The sequence below is a fragment of the Solanum dulcamara genome, chromosome 1, assembly GCF_947179165.1.
Source record: "Solanum dulcamara chromosome 1, daSolDulc1.2, whole genome shotgun sequence".
Lineage (NCBI taxonomy): Eukaryota > Viridiplantae > Streptophyta > Magnoliopsida > Solanales > Solanaceae > Solanum > Solanum dulcamara.
The window spans coordinates 75,634,857-75,646,290 of record NC_077237.1 but is presented as its reverse complement, the minus strand read 5'-3'; the positions used below and the strand labels follow the sequence as shown (position 1 = coordinate 75,646,290).

General features: G+C 41.2%; 1 non-coding gene across 1 annotated transcript; it reads left to right on the top strand.

Moving 5' to 3' along the window:
- TRNAN-GUU (transfer RNA asparagine (anticodon GUU)) lies at positions 1 to 74 on the top strand. The gene has a single exon. It is a non-coding gene; the product is annotated as a tRNA-Asn (tRNA).
- The last annotated feature ends 11,360 nt before the right edge of the window (positions 75 to 11,434 follow it).

The following is an 11,434-nucleotide window of genomic DNA, read 5'->3' as shown; positions in this document are numbered from 1 at the left end:
GCTGGAATAGCTCAGTTGGTTAGAGCGTGTGGCTGTTAACCACAAGGTCGGAGGTTCAAGCCCTCCTTCTAGCGATATCGTCACTTTTTATTATTTTTTTTAGGAAAAATGGTCAAAAATACTATTTCTTTTCTTTTTAAACACAAAGAAAATTCTCCGTCGCTGTCCCGCTTCAAATAATATTTTTGTATCCAACCAATAAGAATAAACTAGGAAACCATAGATAATTTCTCAGAAGTTGGCCTTGAAAATCATCCTCCAATTATAGTGTAGTAAGATTGTGAAGTTGTGGCCTTGTGCATGTGGTAAAATGTTTGAAGTATCTTTCTGCTTTCGACCATCAAACATATTCTAGTTAAATTTCGTGAGCTTGTTAGTGTTATTATCTACTCCGTCCGTCTCATATTAGATGAACATCTTATTAAAAATATTTGTCTCATATTCCTTGATCACTTACTAAATCAAGATAGAACTAATTCATTTTTTCCTATTTTACCCTATAATTAATATGACCTTTTGAATGTAAACAATTCCAATACTAGATATTTCTATACTCTATGTATATTGCATAGATATAAACAAAGGGCAAAATGGTAAAGTATTTCAATGTAGTAATGATTTCTTAATCACCATGTAAAGTTGAAAGTGCTCATCTAATATAGGACGGAGGAAGTATATTTTTTGTGAGAAAGAATTCAATTTCAATATTTCTGTATCTAAAATTTGGGCAAGACCTCTGATTTTTATAGATAAAGGTGTAATTTAAAATATGTCTCTCATTTTTCATTCACATCTTAAAAACTCCAACACTATTGAACTAAAAAATTTGTTGTGAAGTTCAAAATTTGTGTGATTGAACTTAAAAGACAAAATGATTTGAAGCTCAAATTGATGTCCAATCCAATATTTATACTAAAACGTATTTTCGATCCCTTTGCTTTTTCCCCAACCAAATGGGAAAGTAATATGTCACGATTTGATTTTTCAGGTCATGATGACATCTATTATAATCCATCAGTAGGTAAACCAACCCGTAATTCAAAACGAAAAATAATGGGTTTGAGGGCATAAACTAATCCTGAATATAGAATTCTAACATGAGCAAAAATAAATAAGCGAAAGCAAAGCCAAAACCTGATATATACAACTAAAGATCCTTCCCAAAATCTGGAGGTCACAAGTACAAAGCTGCTATAACATAAAAGACGAGTACAAGTCCTAAAAGTGGACCAAAAATAAATACATCAACTGGCTAGTCTTAGAAATACAAAAGACGGGCCATCCAAGCTGAAGGAGACAGAAATGATCTCAAAACGACAAGTGCTAACCCTGGTTTCCGAAGCTGACTGCAACAGGCTCGATCTATCTGCGTCGGTAGCTGGTGCTCGGTCCTGCATCACGAAAGTAGATACAGAGTGTAGTATGAGTATCAAAAAAACATGTACTCAGTAGGTATTTTAAGCCGATTGAGCAAAAAAGGTAAGAACAATATGAAAAAGAGGAATAAGCCTAAACAAGAATCATAATAAGCATCTAAGATGGAAAATTACTAACTAAGAGGACTACAATTACTACACCCAACTGGCCCCCATAAGCCCATCAGGAACACTCGTGCACAAGTTAAAATAAAAATCCAAACGAACCCCCATAAGCCCGCCGAGTACATAGAATAACTATAACTACTAAGACTAGGAACCAAGAATCTATAACGCCAAGAACCAAAAAAGCATGTCATTTCTGGACCAAGAATCTCCAAGAATCAATAGACTGGGAATGCTTTAGGGGTCGAGGCCGGGACTGGACCCAGATGCTCGCCCGAGTATTCAAGGTGGTCGAGGCCGAGGCTGGCTACTCAGATGCTCGCCGTAATGCATCAATACGGTCAATACTAGGGCTGGATACCCTAATGCTTGCCATAACATATTGGTACGGTCGAGGACGGGGCTGGGTACTCGGATGCTCGCCATACTAGTAAATCGGCAGAGGCCGGGGCTGGGTACCCGGATGCACCCCAATGGAAATCCAGAATGGAGGCCGGGGCTAGAAACCTGGATGCTCCCAGATGATTCATCCCATGGTGCCGAATATTCTCCTTTTTAACTGGACGATAACAGTTCCAAGAATCTCCTTCCCAATGGGTCAACTGATATACCGCCAAGGCTCGAACCGGAGCCATAATTGAATTCTCACAAAGTCTGGTATCGTCAACGCATCTCAAATGTCACGGTAATGCCGAGTTATGGATGATGGTGTTCTTAAGAGCAAGGTTACCGCCTAGCTAAGGCCAAACTGCTAGGAACTAGTCAGTTACGCCATTCTACAGGAATCTAAGCCCTCCAAAGCGATGCACGGCAACTAAAGCAAGTTTACAACCTATACTAAGGCCAAAATCCTAATACTAACAAATCATAAAAAGGAACACATGCTTTTGATAAAAAGCCTAAAACATGATTTCTAACACCTAAGATATACAATTAAGCTACCCAACCCAAATTTCAACTATTTCAACATGCTTTCACACATTCCAGCTCAATCTAAAGAAAGAAAAGTCGTAGCCTACCTGTAGGCTGAACACGCGTGCTGAAAATCATTGTTCCAGAGCTTTTCCCTTCTAAATGATCTCAGAATGCTGCCACGCTGTCAAAAATAGAATCACAACATCGTTATGATCCTTTATACACTAATTTCATAATTTTTGCAGATGGATCAATTTCGGGGTCTAAAATGGAAAATGTGGGATCCGCATCCAGAATTCTGGAATTGACCCCAAAAATATATTCTAAATAGCACACCAAGATCAAGGATCAATTTACAACACAATTCAGGGTGGAAAAATAACACAAGACGATCATGCAATAAAATGCTCAAAATTTGGATTAAAAAGATGAAAATGGCAGTAACTCAGCTATTACTTAAAAACAGAATTCTCCCAATCCAATAAAATTATAATATGATATTCGTTGCAAAACTCCCCATAACTTAGATTAAAAAATTACTAAAAAAGAAGCTCATACGATCAAGATACAAACACCCAAAGTTCAACAAATTTCCCTTCTAAAAGTGAGTAAATCAGTAGCCAAATTCATATATTTATCTCACACGAAGCCTCCCCTCAAGTTTTCGATCTCCCCACCGGATTCACCATGAAATTATATTGATTTTGGACCTTTGAATCAACTAATTTGAGCTTGTATGGAAGGAGATATCGAGGTTTAAAATTGAAGAAGTGAGCTGAAATTCGTTCTTGGTCTTTTATTAAAAGACCAGAACTTTGGCCTTCGCGAACGCAACCTAAGTGGCTTGCGAACGAGGAGGTCAAGAAGCTTGGCCTTCGCAAATGCGGCCAGAGGACCGCGAGCATGGAGGCAAAATCCTCACATCTCCGCGAACGCAGAGGCCAACCACCCACACCTCCGCGAACACGGCCTAGGTCCCGCGAACGTGGAGTTCAATTTCCTGGACCTCCGTAAACGCGTCCGAGGGCCCGCAATCATCGTGACCATTTTTGGCTACACCAAATATCATCTAAAAAGCTGATGTTTCTCAAGTTCAAATATTTTGATGGGTGCTCGAAATTCATTCGGAATCCCATGCAGGCAAACAAGATATGCTACCTCACTAAATTTGACATTTCGGATACAATAACGCAGTTAAAAATTTCCATACGAGGTTGTTACGTATAAAAGTGGGTCCCACACCCAAGGACTATTTTGAGAGAAATTTCATAACAGGCCTCGGGATTACATTAAAAGCCTCGAAAAGTGAATAAAGGATCGTTCTAGATCAAAATCGATATTCCGGAGCTGACCACACTGTCAGAATTTTTATTTGAGTGTATTTTCCAAGAATGTTGACCAATGTCAACCATGGGCTAATTTTCAAAGGCAAAAGCGTCAAATGATCTCAAACTCGTACTAGTTACCTTGGTACTCATGCCAACTATGCTACTAGCCTAATTTGGCAATTTCAGAGATGATGGAACCGTCAAAATTCTATTTTTAGGTCGTTTTCCTAAAGTTATGACCAAAGTAAACATTTCAAGTTATAAAAGCTCCAAAATAGAGAAACGAGGTCTAAAATCCCAAATGAATGATTAGGCCATCGTGCTACCAATGCCAACAGGTCATAAATAACCTGGGGTCGCTATAGGAATGCTCTAACCGACGAAACGGAAGTAGAATTAGGAAAATGATCTGGAGGGTCATTACACCATCCAGTACTAAAAGAATTTTTGTTCATGAAAGTAAAGACAAGGATATACCTGGAGGCTCAAATAAGCTAGGGAACTACTCCCGCATCTCCTGCTCGGTCTCCCAGGTAGCCTTCTCGATCGGATGATGGCGCCATTGGACCTTAACCATAGGGATGGACCTAGAAAGAAGTTGGTGAACATCTCTGGCTAGAATAGCAACCGGCTCCTCAACAAAAGTCAGGCGATCATCCAACTCAACAAAATCATGCTAAAGCATGTGAGACTCATCTGGAATATACCGACGCAGCATAGAAATATAAAAAATAGATTTATAGCTGAAAATGATGAAGGCAAGGCTAACTCATAAGCAACCTCTCCAACTCTCCAATCTCAAAGGGCCTGATATACCTGGGGCTAAGCTTACCTCGCATGCTGAATCTCATCACACCCTTCAAGGTCACACCCACAAGAAAACCTGATCTCCAACCTCAAAGCGCAAGGGCCAACGCCTGCGATCAGCATAACTCTGGTGCCTACTCTGAGCTGTCCTCAGCCTATCCTAGATAACTCGGACCTTCGCTATGGTATCCTAAAGTAAATTGGTATTATACGGCCTAGTCTCTGAAGATTCAAACCAACCAACCAGAGTGCGACAACACCTACCATATAAGGCCTCAAACGGGGCCATTTGAATACTAGAGTGGTAGTTGTTGTTGTATGCAAACTATGCCAAATAAAAGTACTGCTCTTAATAACCGTCAAACTTCAACACACAAGCTCACAGAATATACTCTAGAACCTGAATAGTATGCTTTCACTGGCCATCAGTCTGTGGATGAAATGCCGTGCTAAGATTAATTCGGGTGCCCAACTCTCTCTGAAAGGCCCTCTAAAAACTGGAAGTAAACTGAGATCCCCTATTTGATATAATGGACACCGATATCCTGTGCAGACAAACCACCTCCTGTATATAGATTCGAGCTAGATGATCTGTAGTAAAAGTGGACTGCACTGGCAAGAAATATGTTGACTTGGTCAATCAATCAATGATGACCCAAAAGCATCATTACCTCTGGGTATCCGAGGTAATCCCATCACAAAGTCTATGGTAATCTACTACCATTTCCATTAGGGAATGGGTAATCTCTGAAACACTCTACCAGGCCGCTGATGCTTGGCCTTAACCTGCTGGCAACTCAAACAACGGGATATATACTCAGCTATATCTCTCCTCATGCCATACCACCAATAATGCTGCCTTAAATCTCGATATATCTTTGCGGTACCTAAATGAATAGAGTACCTAAAATCATAGGCCTCGCAAAGGATCAACTAAATAAAGTCTCCAACCCTGGGAACACAAGGACGACTATAAAACCGTAGTATACCATATGAATCTATAGAAGCCTGGCCATCCTCACTTTGCAATACCAACTCTCGAAGCTCTACCAATGCTCCATCCTCAATCTGCTGGCCACGAATCTGGTCCAATAGAGATGGCCGAGCTCCCATAAAAGCTAAAATCAATACAAAATCTAAGATGTCCAACCTAACCATCCTATTAGCCAAGGACTGAATGTCTAAGTCTAGGGTTTGCTCCATAGCAGGCAAATAAGCTAAACTACCCATACTCCCTACCTTCCGGCTCAAGGCATCCTCTACTACATTCGTCTTGCCTGGATGGTAGAGGATAGAGATGTCATAATCAGATAATAGCTTAATCTAGCACTGTTGTCTAGATTTAAGATCACTCTAACTCATAATGTACTGTAGGATGTGGTGATCTGTATATATCTCAAAATGAACTCTATATAAGTAGTGCCTCTACATCTTGAGCGTGAAAACTATCGCCGCCAACTCTAGGTCATGAGTGGGGTAGTGCACTCGTGTGCTCTCAATTGTCTGGAATCATAAGCAATAACTCAGCCCCGCTGCATCAGAACACACCCAAGACCTACACCATAAGTATCAGAATATACTGAAAAGCTCTCGCTCTCAATTGGAAGAGTCAGGATAGGAACGGTGGTAAGCAACTCCTTGAGCTTCGGAAAGCTCAACTTACACTCCTCAGAGCATACAAAAAAAGCATCCTGATGGGTCAAACAGGTTAATAGGGATGCAATGGTGGAGAAACCCTCGATGAAGTGCCTATAATACTAGCTAATCCGATGAAGCTCTGAATCTCTATAACAAATGTAGGCCTAGCCAAACCACGAATAGCCTCAATATTTTTTGGATCCACCATGATACCCTCCGTGGATACATGTTTTCCAGAAATGCCACAGACTCTAACCAAAACTCGCACTTTGAAAATTTAGCATAAAACTGTTGATCTCTTAAAGTATGGAGCACAACCCTCAAATGCTGCACGTGCTTCTCTCAATTCCTTGATTATACAAGTATATCATCGATGAATATAATCCCGAAAGAGTTAAGATAAGGCCCGAATACTCGATTCATAAGGTCCATAAAAGCTGTGGGGGCATTAGTAAGCCCAAAAGACATCATAAGGAACTTGTAGTGGCCATAACAAGTCCAAAAAGTAGTCTTAGGAATGTCAGCAACTCTAATCTGCACTGGTGGTAGCCAGAACTCAAGTCAATCTTAGAAAACATGGCTGCACCCTGAAGCTGGTCAAACAGATCATTGATACGAGGCATGGGGTAATGAGTTTTCACCATTACCTTGTTCAGGTAGCTATAATCAACACACATAGCATAGTCCCATCCTTCTTCTTAAAAAATAGGATGGGTGCGCCCTATGGAGACACACTTGGATGAATAAATCCCTTACCTAAATGATCTCAAGATGCACACTAAGCTTCTTGAGCTCTACGGGGGCCATATAGTAAGGTGGTATAGAAATGGGCTTAGTGCCCATCTCTAAATCTATGAAAAAGTCAATATCTCTCTTTAGGGGTAGGATAGGTAGGTCAGCAGGGAAGACATCAGTAAACTCCCTAACCACAATAACTGAATCAACAGTAGGGGCCTCGTTGGACACATCATTGACATATGCTAAGTACGCTAAACACTCGGACATAACTATCTGCTGTGACCATATAAAGGATATGATCCTAGTCGGTGAGCGACTATAAGCGCCCTACCACAAGACCGAGGGAATGCCAGGCATGGCTAAGGTAATAGTCTTAGCATATCTGTCCAAAACCATATGATGAGGGGATAGCCAGTCCATGCCCATAACAACATCGAAGTCCATCATATCAAGTAAAATAAGATCTTCCTAAGTCTCATGCCCTGAATCGTCACTACACAGGATCCATAAACCTAATCCACTACCAAAGAATCCCCTAACGGGGTCGAAGCATACAACGACACCTCAAGTGAATCATAAACAATACCTAGATGGGGAGCAAAATATGTAGATACATAGGAATACGTGGAACTTGGATCAAATAAAGCTGAAGAAATCTGCTTACAAATAAGTATAGTACCTTTGATAACATCATTTGATGCCTCAGCCTTTTTCCTTGTCGGAGCAGCATAAAAATGGCCCCGTTGGCCTCCTCTACGACCATTTGCCCTGCCACCAGACCTGCCTCCATGGGGACCTCCCTGAGCAGCCTGCTGATCATCGCCGTGGTCTTGACCCCGATCTACACCTCCTAATAGAGGTGGCACTATTGCCAATGGTCTAGCCCGGCCGGAACACTTTCTAGCCCAGTGCTCTAGTGAGCCACAATCAAAGCATCCTAAAGCTGAACGGCCTGTGATAACTCATCCGCAATAAGAAGGAAGCGGACCAATCCCCTCGAGCTTTGCCTTGCGATGGAACCCCCGAACGGGGCTAACTGCCCTCAACTTCTAGCACGGTGGCTCGATACTTATCCTGTTGGAATTGCTGGCGGGGTTTATCATAACTATCATGGCCCCTAGACTAGGACCCACCATAGCTGCCCTGATGCCTGGGTCTCTTATCGCTTTCTTTTTGGGCTTGGTGATAGATAATCTCGATAGTGAGGGCATAATCCACCATATCCAAAAGAAAGTAGCCCGCAGAAATAAAGTGCTCGGTCTCTGACCTCAGGTAGGTTCTCAATCCGTATACAAAACATTGTACCCGTTCCTTCTTAGTAGGTAGAATCATAATAGCATGCTGAGATAGCTGGTGAAATTTGGCCTCATAATCAACAATCATCATCTGACCCTACTCCAACTGAGTAAACTGATCCCGGAGTTGGTTCCTAAGGCTCCTAGAAATGTTTCAAGCCAGAAAGGCCTAAGAATTGGGATAATGTCAATGGTGGTGGCCCAGCTGGACTAGATTGTAAATAAGAATGCAACCACTGCCTGACTGACCCTCTGAACTAGTGTGCGGTGAAGTCGGCGCTCTTGACTCCACAAGACCCAAAGAGTGGAGCTACTCCTAACAAGTAGTCAGAAACTCCATGGTATCCTCGCCAATAGCTCTTGAAAATATCGGGGGTGACAGCCTTTAAAAGACCCCCTACATTTTCTATTCTGAAGTGATATGACACCTCCTGAAATTGTAGGCGGAGATGCAATAACTGGTGGAGGTGGTTGAACCTTAGGTGCTGGCATTGCAGGCGGATCCCGCGGTAGTGGCATGTCCGTCGCTATAGATGTTGCCTGTGGTATAACCCCGATAGCTGTAAGGAGCTGAGTTATCACTGCCTGTAGTGCTGGGATCATAATTGGTGCGGCTGGAGGCTGTGTTGCAGGTGGTGGCCCTTCCGGTTGAGGAGGAATATGGGTGTCCTAGTGCTCTTCTACATGCTTTGGAACTACCTCTGGATCGGGAGCTGGTGCTTCTCTCCTGCCTACTCTATGGGACATGCCTCTAGGCCTGCCCGATCCTAATACCTCATCACCATCAGTGGTACCGCACGTACAAATCATCACTACAAAAGAATATCCTTCCTAATGAGTCAATTGATATGCTGCCAAGGCTCGAATCGGATCTAAAACTAAATGCTCAAAAGTCTGGTATCGCCAATGCATCTCTAATGTCACGGTAATATCGAGTTATGGATGAGGGTGTTCTTAAGAGCAAGGTTACCAGTTAGCTAAAACAAACTGCCAGGCACTAGCCCGCTAAGCCCGCCAGAGTGACGCAGGGCAACTAAAGCAAGTTTACAACCTATACTAAGGCCAACATCCTCCATAATAACAATAACATAATCAATCAACTCCTTCTACAATAACAAATCATAGAAAGGAACACATGTTTCAGATTACCTGAAAAACTCGATAAAAGCCTAAAATATTATTTCTAATACCTAAGATATACAATTAGGATATACAACACAAATTCCAACAATTTCAACCTGCTTTCACACAATCTAGGTCAATCTAAAGAAAGAAAAGCTGTAACCTACCAGTAAGTTAAACACGCGCGCTCCAAATTAATGTGCCAAAGCTTTTACCTTCTGAATGTCCTCATCACACTACCACGCTATCAAAAATAGAATCACAGCATCTTTACGGTTGTTTAGACACTAATTTCATAATTTTCAGAGACATACTAATTCTGGGGTCTAAAATGGGAAATGTGGGACCCACATTCATAATTCTGGAATTGACCCTAAAAATAGGTTCTAAACAACACCCCAAGCTCAAAGATTAATTTACAACATAATTCGAGGTGGAAAAATAATGCAAGACAATCATGCAACAAAATGCTCAAAATTCGGACTAAAAAGATGAAAATGGCAGCAACTTATATCATCGATTACTCAAAACAGAAACTCTGCCAATCCAAACAAATTACACCATTATGTTTCTTGTAAAAATCTCCACAACTTAGCCTAAAAGTTTACTAAAAATAGAGCTCTTACGATCAAGATTCAAACACCCAAAGTTCAACAAAATTCCCTTCCAAAAATGACTTAATCAGTAGCTAAATTCATAAATTTACCTCACACGAAGCCTCCCCTCAAGTTTTTAAACTCGAATTTCCCACAAAATTCTCTTGAATTTTGACCTTTGAATTGCCGAATTTGAGCTTGTATGGAAGGGAAAATCGCGGTTTGAGATTGAAGAAGTGAGCTGAAATTCTTTCTTGGTCTTTTATTAAAAGACCAAAACTTTTTCATCGCGAACGTGACCTAAGTGGCCTGCGAAAGTGGAGGTCAGCAAGCTTGGCCTTCGCGAACACGACCTGAGGCCCGCGAATGCGGAGGCAAAAGCCTCACATCTCCGCGAATGCGGCCAAGGCTCCTCGAATGCTGAGGCTAACCACACACACCTCTGCGAATGCGGCCAGGTCCCGCGAATGCGGAGTTCAATTTCTTGGACCTTTGCGAACGTGGAGAACATTTTTGGATACACCAGATATTATCTAAAAAGCTGATGTTTCTCAAGTTTGAATATTTTAATGGAGTGCTCAAAATTCACTCAAAATCCTATTCGTGCAAACGAGATATGTTACTCCACCAAATTTGACATTCCGGACTCAATGACATCGTCAAAATTTTCATACAAGATCATTACGACCAAAAGTGGGTCCTATATCCAAGGACCATTTTCAGCTAAAATTCCATAATGAGCCTCGAGATTAGATTAGAAGCCTTGGGAAGCGAATGAAAGGTCGTTCTACACAAAAATCGATATTCCAAAGTTGACTGCGCTGTCAAAATTTTCCTCTGAGCATGTTTTCTAATAATGATGATCAAAGTCAATCATGGGCCAATTTTTGAAGGCAAAACCGCCAAATGGTCTCAAATTCGTATTGTTGACTCGGTACTCATGCTGACCATACTTTTAGTCTAATTTGGCCATTTCAGAGCTGTTGGAACCTTCAAAATTCTGTTCTAAGATCATTTTCTGAAGTTATGACCAAAGTCAACTTTTCAAGTTATAAAAGCTCCAAAACAGGAAAAAAGGTCTGAAACCCAAATGAATGACCAGGAGACTGTGCTACCAGCGCCAGCAGGTCATTAATGACCTGAGGTCGCTATAGGAATGCTCTAACCGATGAAACGGAAGCAAAATTAGGAAAATGACTTGGAAAGTCATTACATAATGATATTGTTATCTTCTATATTAAAGTTAGTAAATCAGAAACAATAACGATAAAAAAAACCATCCAAGTCCATAGAATCTTCTGTGTGTCCTCAAGAAATTTAATCCCCTCAATGTACTTGAGGTTATGAATTATTTACTTTTGAAGATAAAATGGATAGAATGTTGTAGAAATAGAGATACCTTAAACTTCTGTAATTTCGACGAACTCAAACTTTAGGGGTTATATGCAAGAGAA